This window comes from Moschus berezovskii, chromosome 6, assembly GCF_049115385.1.
Source record: "Moschus berezovskii isolate FMDL1 chromosome 6, NW_MosBer_1.0, whole genome shotgun sequence".
NCBI classification, from domain to species: Eukaryota; Metazoa; Chordata; class Mammalia; order Artiodactyla; family Moschidae; genus Moschus; species Moschus berezovskii.
Window position 1 is genome coordinate 25,052,782 of NC_142465.1, and position 8,269 is coordinate 25,061,050.

Here is an 8,269-nt window from a genome sequence, read left to right on the forward strand (position 1 = left end):
GAAAACGTGCCAAGGAATCCCCCTCATAGCCTGCCAGAAAATCTGCTAAATATCTGACCGGTGCTCACAATTTTCATTGGCCTGATCCTTGGCACAGAGAATAAGGACAGAAGAACCCCCACCAGCTTGGGTAACAGCTACTGGGGCCCAGCAGATAGCGCCTTTGGGACATACCGAAGAGTAGCCTCTCCAGAGTCCCTCAGTTGCACCCACAGCTGCCTGCCTATCCACGGAGGGGTCGAGGAAACAAGAAACGAGAGATTGTAAAGGAATTAAGATTTCATGAGGCATATGTCCCTCCAGCCATAGGAGCGAGGATCTCCTACCTTAACCGGAGGTCTTCTGGAATCTGAGACTGGGCCATGTGAGCTTTCTGCTGAGTTTTTTTTCACTGTCCCGGTTTCCAGCGTGAAGGGGCCTTCCCCTGTGCTGGTTTTCTTCACGCGCCGCTTCTACTGCGGGAGCTTCGCTGAGCTGGGCTCCTGCTGTACTTGGCCTCTTCCGCGCGGAGGTTGTTTCAGCCAGGTTAAATCCGAGTCACAGCACCATAGATGTCACACATGTGTATGTTCCTCGGTTCTTTGTCTCGTCCCAACAAAAATTTGGAGTGACGGACATTAAAGCTCCATCAGCGTGTCACAGCTCTCGGGTCTTGGACAGACCGTGTTATAGCTCTCAGGTCTCCAGTGGACCATGTTTTAGCTCTTAGAAAAATCAGTGTTACAGCTCAGTGTTATAGCTCTCTTATATTTAGAAGATAGCAGGAAAACCCATCTTCAAGGCCTGAGGGCACGTCGATCCAAAGACACGAAGTGAAGAGCTGCCCAGCGTGCGGCAGACAGAGAGAGAGGGCTAGCTTTGGCTCCTCTTTTTATATGCTTTTTCCACCCTGGGCCTGCCCTATGTAAATTGGGCTTAGCCAGGAGTGGTGTTTGTTTTACCTGAGGTCCTCACTCCGGTCCTCGGACCTTCCTTTGTTCTATTTTTGTGGGCTTTTCCATTCCTTGTCTTTTGGCCACCGCCATTTTGGACTCCTTTTCCCTATTCTACCTACCTAACACCTATGAAATAACAATAATTTAAGAAAAATCTTTTCTTTGGCAAAATGGAATGGAATGTTCAAAGCCTTTGATCCAGTGATCTCCATATCTAGATATCAAAATATGAAATGATTTATAATCAGTACAATAAATTCTTATGTAGTATATAATTTTTTAAACATTATATATTATTTTATGGTAATAGAAAGTTGGAAGAGCTTGTGAACCAATTCAAAGGAAGAATATTTTTAAAAGTTTGTGAGCAAAACTAAAAATTGAAAATTTCTTCCATAAAAAAAATAAAAGAAATTCTAATTTAAAGGGAAAAAAGCATGTTTAAGTGACTATGGTAAGTAAGCTCATTTAATGAAATATAATATATTGCTAAAATTATACCCATACCCCAATACAAAATGTTTTTGGTATTAATTTTAAAAATTAAAAATAAATAAATTTTTTTTTAAAAAAAGAAAGAAAAAAGAGGAAGCATTTTCATTCAAATAAATCAGTAGAAGAGCAATATAAAAATTCATAATCTCTCTTTGCAGTGATATAACTGTATGCTCTTGCATCAGAATACATACCTAACAATGAAGTGTTAAACTTCATTAACACAATTATCACTGACACACACAATTATCTCCTTGAACTAAAGATTTCTTTATCTCTAGTCACATCGTTTTACATAACCTAAAATCAAAATAATCATCTAAGAAAATTCTTAATAATGGCAAATGCCAGATACAGATTTTCAAATTACAGATACAGAACCCATTATTCTATGGGTTCTTTTTGTAATTATGATCTAGTTCTCTATCTTACTTATGTATTTTTATTCCAACCAGAAATAAAATGAAGAGTTTGCCTGTTAAAGTTATGTGGGCATTTTGGATAAAACCTTGTGTGTGTTCTCAGTCATTCAGTTGTGTCCAACTCTTTGCGGCCCCATAGATTGCAGCCTGCCAGGCTCCTCTGCCCGTGGAGTATTCCAGGCAAGAATACTGGAGTGGGTTGCCTTTTCCTTTTCTAGGGGATCTTCCTGACCAAGGAATCAAACCTGTGTCTCCTGCATTGGTAGGTGGATTCTTTACCATTAGCGCCACGTGGGGAGCCCAAAACTTTCAAACTTCTCATTTAATTTTCATACTTTGGCAATCATAGTAGTTTTTTAAAATGAAATTATACTTTGTATTTCAAATTTGAGAAAAGATAAAACAAATAATTTACATTTTTTAATGCTACTAATTTCTTCACATCACAGTTTCAAATAATATGATAAATGTTATGATACATTTTGTCAAGAGCATCTTCCCTCATTTTCATGCCTGTATTTATTTTGAAGAAAGTACTCTGGGTGCTCAGCATTTCCTCACCTCAAAAAAATGCTGTTTTAAATAGATGTACCATCTGATGACCAAAGGAAGCTTTTCAGACATTATGCCTCGTGTAAACACAAGCCAACCTCAAACAAATCCTGGCTCAGTTTGCAAAACGGAATCTTTTAGGTGACTGTTTTTAAACTTCATTAACTCTAATTTTCCATTTCATCAGTAATGATCAGAATTCCTGAGGACTGTTCCCTAAGGTATCTGTCTGTCTAACTCACCAACATTTATAGACCCCAGGACAACAGATGTGATTTCCCCTCATTCTGCTTGCTGAAAATAATGTGGTGTTTCACCACAACTGCAGCTTTCTAGTTTCAGAGAATTTCATTTGGTTTTCTAATTTAATCCAGCTGTTGAGATGGAGACTTTCTTTTCTTTCTTCTTTCTCTCTTCTCCTTCCTTCCTCCTTTCCTCTTCTTTCTTCTTCTTCTTCCTTGTCCTTCCACTACGACTATTTTTTCCTCTCCTCCTCCTCCTTCTTCCTTTCTCTCCCCCCTACTCCTTCTCCTAAGTCAATTATTCTTTGGAAACTTATGGCTAAATGGAAGTAATCTTGTTAAAAAAAAAATGAATTATCAGTATCACAAATCCTACCAGGACACACTTGTTTCATACGGCAGATACAAGAAGTGATGAAAACTTCATTAAACGCTAATCCTGGGTCACCTTGAACCTATTCCTTGCCCTGCCTTCTAGAATCCTGGCTACTCCCTCAGATTCTTCTGGAAGATTGTTTAAAAATATCTCTATTAACTGTTTCACTCTGAAGACCAAATTAAGGAAAAGAAGGTAAATAAAAGCAATGAGTCTGCACAGTTTTGAAAAACAATTTCAAACTTCCTGAGTAGCTAGTTGTGAGTGACAGTATATCATTTAACCGAAGGATCTCCTTTGCTCTGGCATTTATTCATTCATTTCATTAATCTTTCATTCATTTGCTCAAGATATAGGGAACGTCCAACTGTGCATTTACAATTAGCCCTTGTTCTTGGCATATAGCAAGGAACAAGATGGACAAGGTCCCTGCCCTCAAGGAGTTTATTTGGAGGGAAAAAATAGTAAACAAGTACACAGGACAATGTCAGAAGATAGTGTAAGTACTATGAAAAATGAAATAAGGTGAACAGATGGAAAGTGATGAAAATATATCCTGTTTTATAAATGATGGGCATGAAAACAGCATTTGAGCACAGATAAAAGTGCCCTAGGCAGAGGAAAGAGCAAATGTAAATGTCCTGAGGTAGGACCAGCTTGGCATGTTGCTAGTGAGAGTTAAGTGCAGAAGTTTGGACAAGAAAGTATTCATGTAAAGCCTTATAAATCATGTAGAAGTTGGATAGAGAGAGAGAGAGGGCAAGTAGAAGCATGAAGATCTCTCAGAATATGTCACATCTCAGGTGAGGGATGATGGTGTTGAACTGGTTGATAGCAGAGTTGATGAAAAGGGTGCTTACTGAGAGGTACTTAGGATGTTATGTTTGTGACTTCCCTGGTGGCTCAGACGGTAAAAGCATCTGCCTGCAATGTGGGACCTCAATTCAATCCCAGGGTAGGAAGATCCTTTGGAGAATAAAATGGAAACCCACTCCAGTACTCTTGCCTGGAAAATCCCATAGACGGAGGAGTCTGGTAGGCTACAGTCCATTGGGTCCCAAAGAGTCGGACACGACTGAGTGACTTCACTAACTACTGGTGGATTATCAAAAAAGCTTCCCAGACTTTGGGTGAACTAATCAATGACTCTCTATCATATTGACAGGAAATGTTTGATTATCTCAATAATGTGGAGGGAATGAAAATCATATTTCATTCTCTTGGACAATAAGAAGTTAAGAATATTAATAATGATTAGTTGAAAAACAGGTACACTAATTCCTGCTTAATAAGTAAAACTGATATTCCTTGTTTAAAATTCTGTGGGTTTATTACAGTACACTATTGTGTTCCCTAGTGATTTTAAAAGGCTTTCTCTATTCGTTTTGCATCTATTCCTTCTGAATTCAATTAACAAATATTTAGCAATTGCCAAGCCTCAGGGAAATAACAAAGAAGTGTACATAGACACAGTCAGAAAAATTTCAAAATACTAAAAATTTTCTCCATGCTCTTCTGGAGTCTGGTGCTGTAGAGAAATACAACACACATGTAATCATTTTCTACCTATGGAAAGGCTCTTGTTTGTTCTTTGTCCCACATTGTACCTGTGTGATGTTTTTGTGGCTGGTGTTATGTTCATTTTTGATATCCAAGTACATTACTGGGTTTCTTAAAAAATCTTAAAAATTTTAATATTTTTTTCCATTCATATTTCACGGGCCCCCCTGGTAAGCTTCAGATTCCAGTCTTCAACTCAGAAGAGGTTTTTCCTATTCTGCCTTATTTTGGACTATTTGATTTAGTTTATTTTTAAAGAACAGCACTTACCTATGGGATTGTTTCCTCTTTCGGTTTTTATTTGTCATCCCATTGATCTATCCAAATCTTTGTCTTTTTCCTTTGTTTTATTTCTGCAGTGTTGATTTACATCTTTACTGTTTCTGAAAATATCTTATTTTTCTCATAATGTATTTTCGTTTTTTAAGCTCTGTCCATCACCCAGTTCTCTCTTTCTCTCTGTCTCAGGACTGAAGAATTGATGCTTTCAATTGAGAAGACTCTTGAGAGTCCCTTGGACTGGCAAGGAGATCAAACCAGTCAATCCTGAAGGAAATCAACCCTGAATATTCATGGATGGACTGATGCTGAAGCTGAAGCTCCAATACTTTGGCCACCTAATCTGAAGCGCCAACTCACTGGAAAAGACCCTGATGCTGGGAATGTTTGAGGGCAAGAGTAAGAAGGGGATGGCAGAGGATAAGATGATTGGATGGCATCACCAACTCAATGGATATGAGTTTGAGCAAACTTCAGGAGATAGTGAAGGACAGGGAAGCCTAGACTACTGTAGTCCATGAGGTCTCAAAGAGTCAGACGTGACTTAATGACTGAACAACAAAAGTATCTCTAGTTTCATACATGCTTTTTCAATATTTATTTAGAAGCTTTCAGTTTCTACTTTCTTGATAAACGATTTTCAAAACAGTGATCCTGCATGCCAATTCAATTCTCCTTTTCATTGTATATTGCAGAATATTTTCTTAAAGTTCTAGCTATTTTTACAATGCTTTTTCATCCTTGAGTATCCTCCATTCAGACCGGTGTTTTGCCCATCAACAAACACTTCATATTTTTCTTCTTGTCTTTTTCTTTCTTTTGGCTTTTTAAAAGTAATCCTTTTATGTATTGAGCAGGGAAACTAAGTGACAAGCAACATTCTGATCTTTCACAATGATTTTTACGAACTTGCTGAGCTAAGGAAGAAATTTCTGGTTCCATCATTTGGTCATCTTATCTTTCCAGGTACAGTAAAAAGAGGAAAGTTTAAAAAATTACTTAGAAATTCAAAAGTGCATCATTTGTGTGTCTCTCAGTTCAGTTCAGTTCAGTCGCTCTGTCATGTCCAACTCTTTACAACCCCATGAATCACAGCACGCCAGGCCTCCCTGGCCGTCACCAACTCCCGGAGTTCACTAAAACTCACCTCCATCGAGTTGGTGATGCCATCCAGCCATCTCATTCTCTGTCGTCCCCTTCTCCTCCTGCCCCCAATCCCTCCGAGCATCAGCGTCTTTTCCAGTGAGTCAAATCTTCGCATGAGGTGGCCAGCGTATTGGAGTTTCAGCTTTAGCATCAGTCCTTCCAATGAACACCCAGGACTGATATCCTTTATTTTTTTTTTTTTCAAACAACTTTTTATTAAACAGCAAAGCGTAACTGCAACACAATTTTAAACGTTTGAAAATTAGGTCACAAAGAGATGCAAAATGTTTGCAGTATGACTATTATATATTCATACAGCTAAAGTCATCAAATCTTACACCAGTACAAACATTAGATTATTCCATGAATAGCCTAAATTTAATAACTATAAAATATATTAATGGATTTCTTTTCCTATTTAACATTTTAATTAACAATTACTGATTTCCTTACCAAATGGAATCTACTAAACAAATTTTAAAAAATGGTTAAATGACTAAAATTCTGCAAACCAGTAGTTGGGTTTGCAGAAAATTCTGGGAGAAGTAGATAAAATACTGAGAAAGCATCAGTTAGTTTACATGTAAAACTCTCCCATTTTATTCATGACTCTGATACTAATCCACTCTTAATGGACTTTGCAAAGTTGATCTGCTGGGTACTACAAATAAACCTGAGACCAAACTCTATTCTCTTCCAGGTGTGGTTTACATAAGGTTAGCCAAACTTAATCCATTTTTTAAAATATTCCTTCCAAAATCCAATGTGCCAGAGAGAACATAAATCTGGAGTAGAAACATTTGGAGTTGGTTACAGGTACTTTTCCCACCCTATTTCTATTTTCCTCAAAATTTTCTATTTCAAACACACACACAACCAGAACTCATCTTTTCAGATACCAAGTGGGTTATTTTGTGCAAAGGAAGTTTTTAATAACAAATCTTCCCCATACCATAATTCAAAGAAAAATCTTCTTTTTTATAGCCTCCATTTTCAATTAGTGAAAGAGAAACCTACTATCCTTACTACTAAACATAATAAATAAGCCCTAACTGAGAAAGTATCTTATTTTGGTTAAGTTTCAACAGTTAGAGGCTACTCCCCTAGATGGTTAGCTACTGAAATTACTTTTTACAAACGTGAAACCAATTTTTTCCTTAGGGGAAGGAAAAAAAGGAAGAAAGCAAATGGAAAAGAGGCACACGATGGTAGACAGGGTACATAAAGCTGTGTATTCAGTACATGATTTTGGTTACTTTTTCAAAACACGGTAGTTATTTGCTTGTATCTCTATGCTTATAATATAAGACAATGCTAACCCTGTAAATCATAACAAATTTGATAAAACATTCATTTTCAAGTTTCATAAATATATGCATTTCTAACTATAAACTCTCTACATTTGCACATTTTCATAGATTAACATAATAGACAAACTCATGGAAGTCTTCTGTTATGCTCTTAATTTTGCCTAGATTTGACATTATCTTCATAAATACTCAGTGAAGCCACAGACAAAAGTACTATAACTTTTGGAATCTATCCAAGTTTTAAAGAAAAAAAAGAAGATGAGCAGCAATTCCGTAAGATATAAGAGATATCAATCCCTTATTTTCTTTTGCTTTTTGTGTCAGTTGTTTGAAAAACACTAGAAGCTGACATGAGATTTTCTATATATTGTCTGAGAACTTGGTTTTCTGATTTTAGCTTCAGATTTTCATCCTTAACTGTATCTACTCTTGCAGACAGATCTTCAAGGGTGTGTTGCAGTTCCAATACTTGATTAATAAGTCGTGTTTTTTCCTCCAGTTCCACCTGATTTTCAGCATCAACTGCATCCATGTCAGCATTCATCATCTTCAGTAACAAACTTCTGCGCCTTGGATGCAAAATTCTTGATGAGTGGTCTGCCTTCTGAGGCGCCTGCAGTGGGGGGGTTCGGTAGGACGCCTCAGGCCTGGACACTTGGACCAACTGGCACCAGCAGCCCCACCCTCTCTGCCCACAGAGCGTACCTGATCTCCTTTAGAATGGACTGGCTGGATCTCCTTGCAGTCCAAGGGACTCTCAAGAGTCTTCTCCAGCACCACAGTTCAAAAGCATCAATTCTTTGGCGATCAGCTTTCTTCACAGTCCAACTCTCACATCCATACATGACCACGGGAAAAACCATAGCCTTGACTAGATGGACCTTGGTTGGCAAAGTAATGTCTCTGCTTTTTAATATGCTATCTAGGTTGGTCATAACTTTCCTTCCAAGGA

The 8,269-nt window shown here is 37.7% G+C and overlaps 1 pseudogene; it reads right to left on the bottom strand.

The window, feature by feature from the left end:
• Positions 1-7,596: 7,596 nt before the first annotated feature.
• LOC148777555 (short coiled-coil protein pseudogene) lies at positions 7,597-7,923 on the bottom strand (annotated as a pseudogene).
• Between the last annotated feature and the right edge of the window lie 346 nt (positions 7,924-8,269).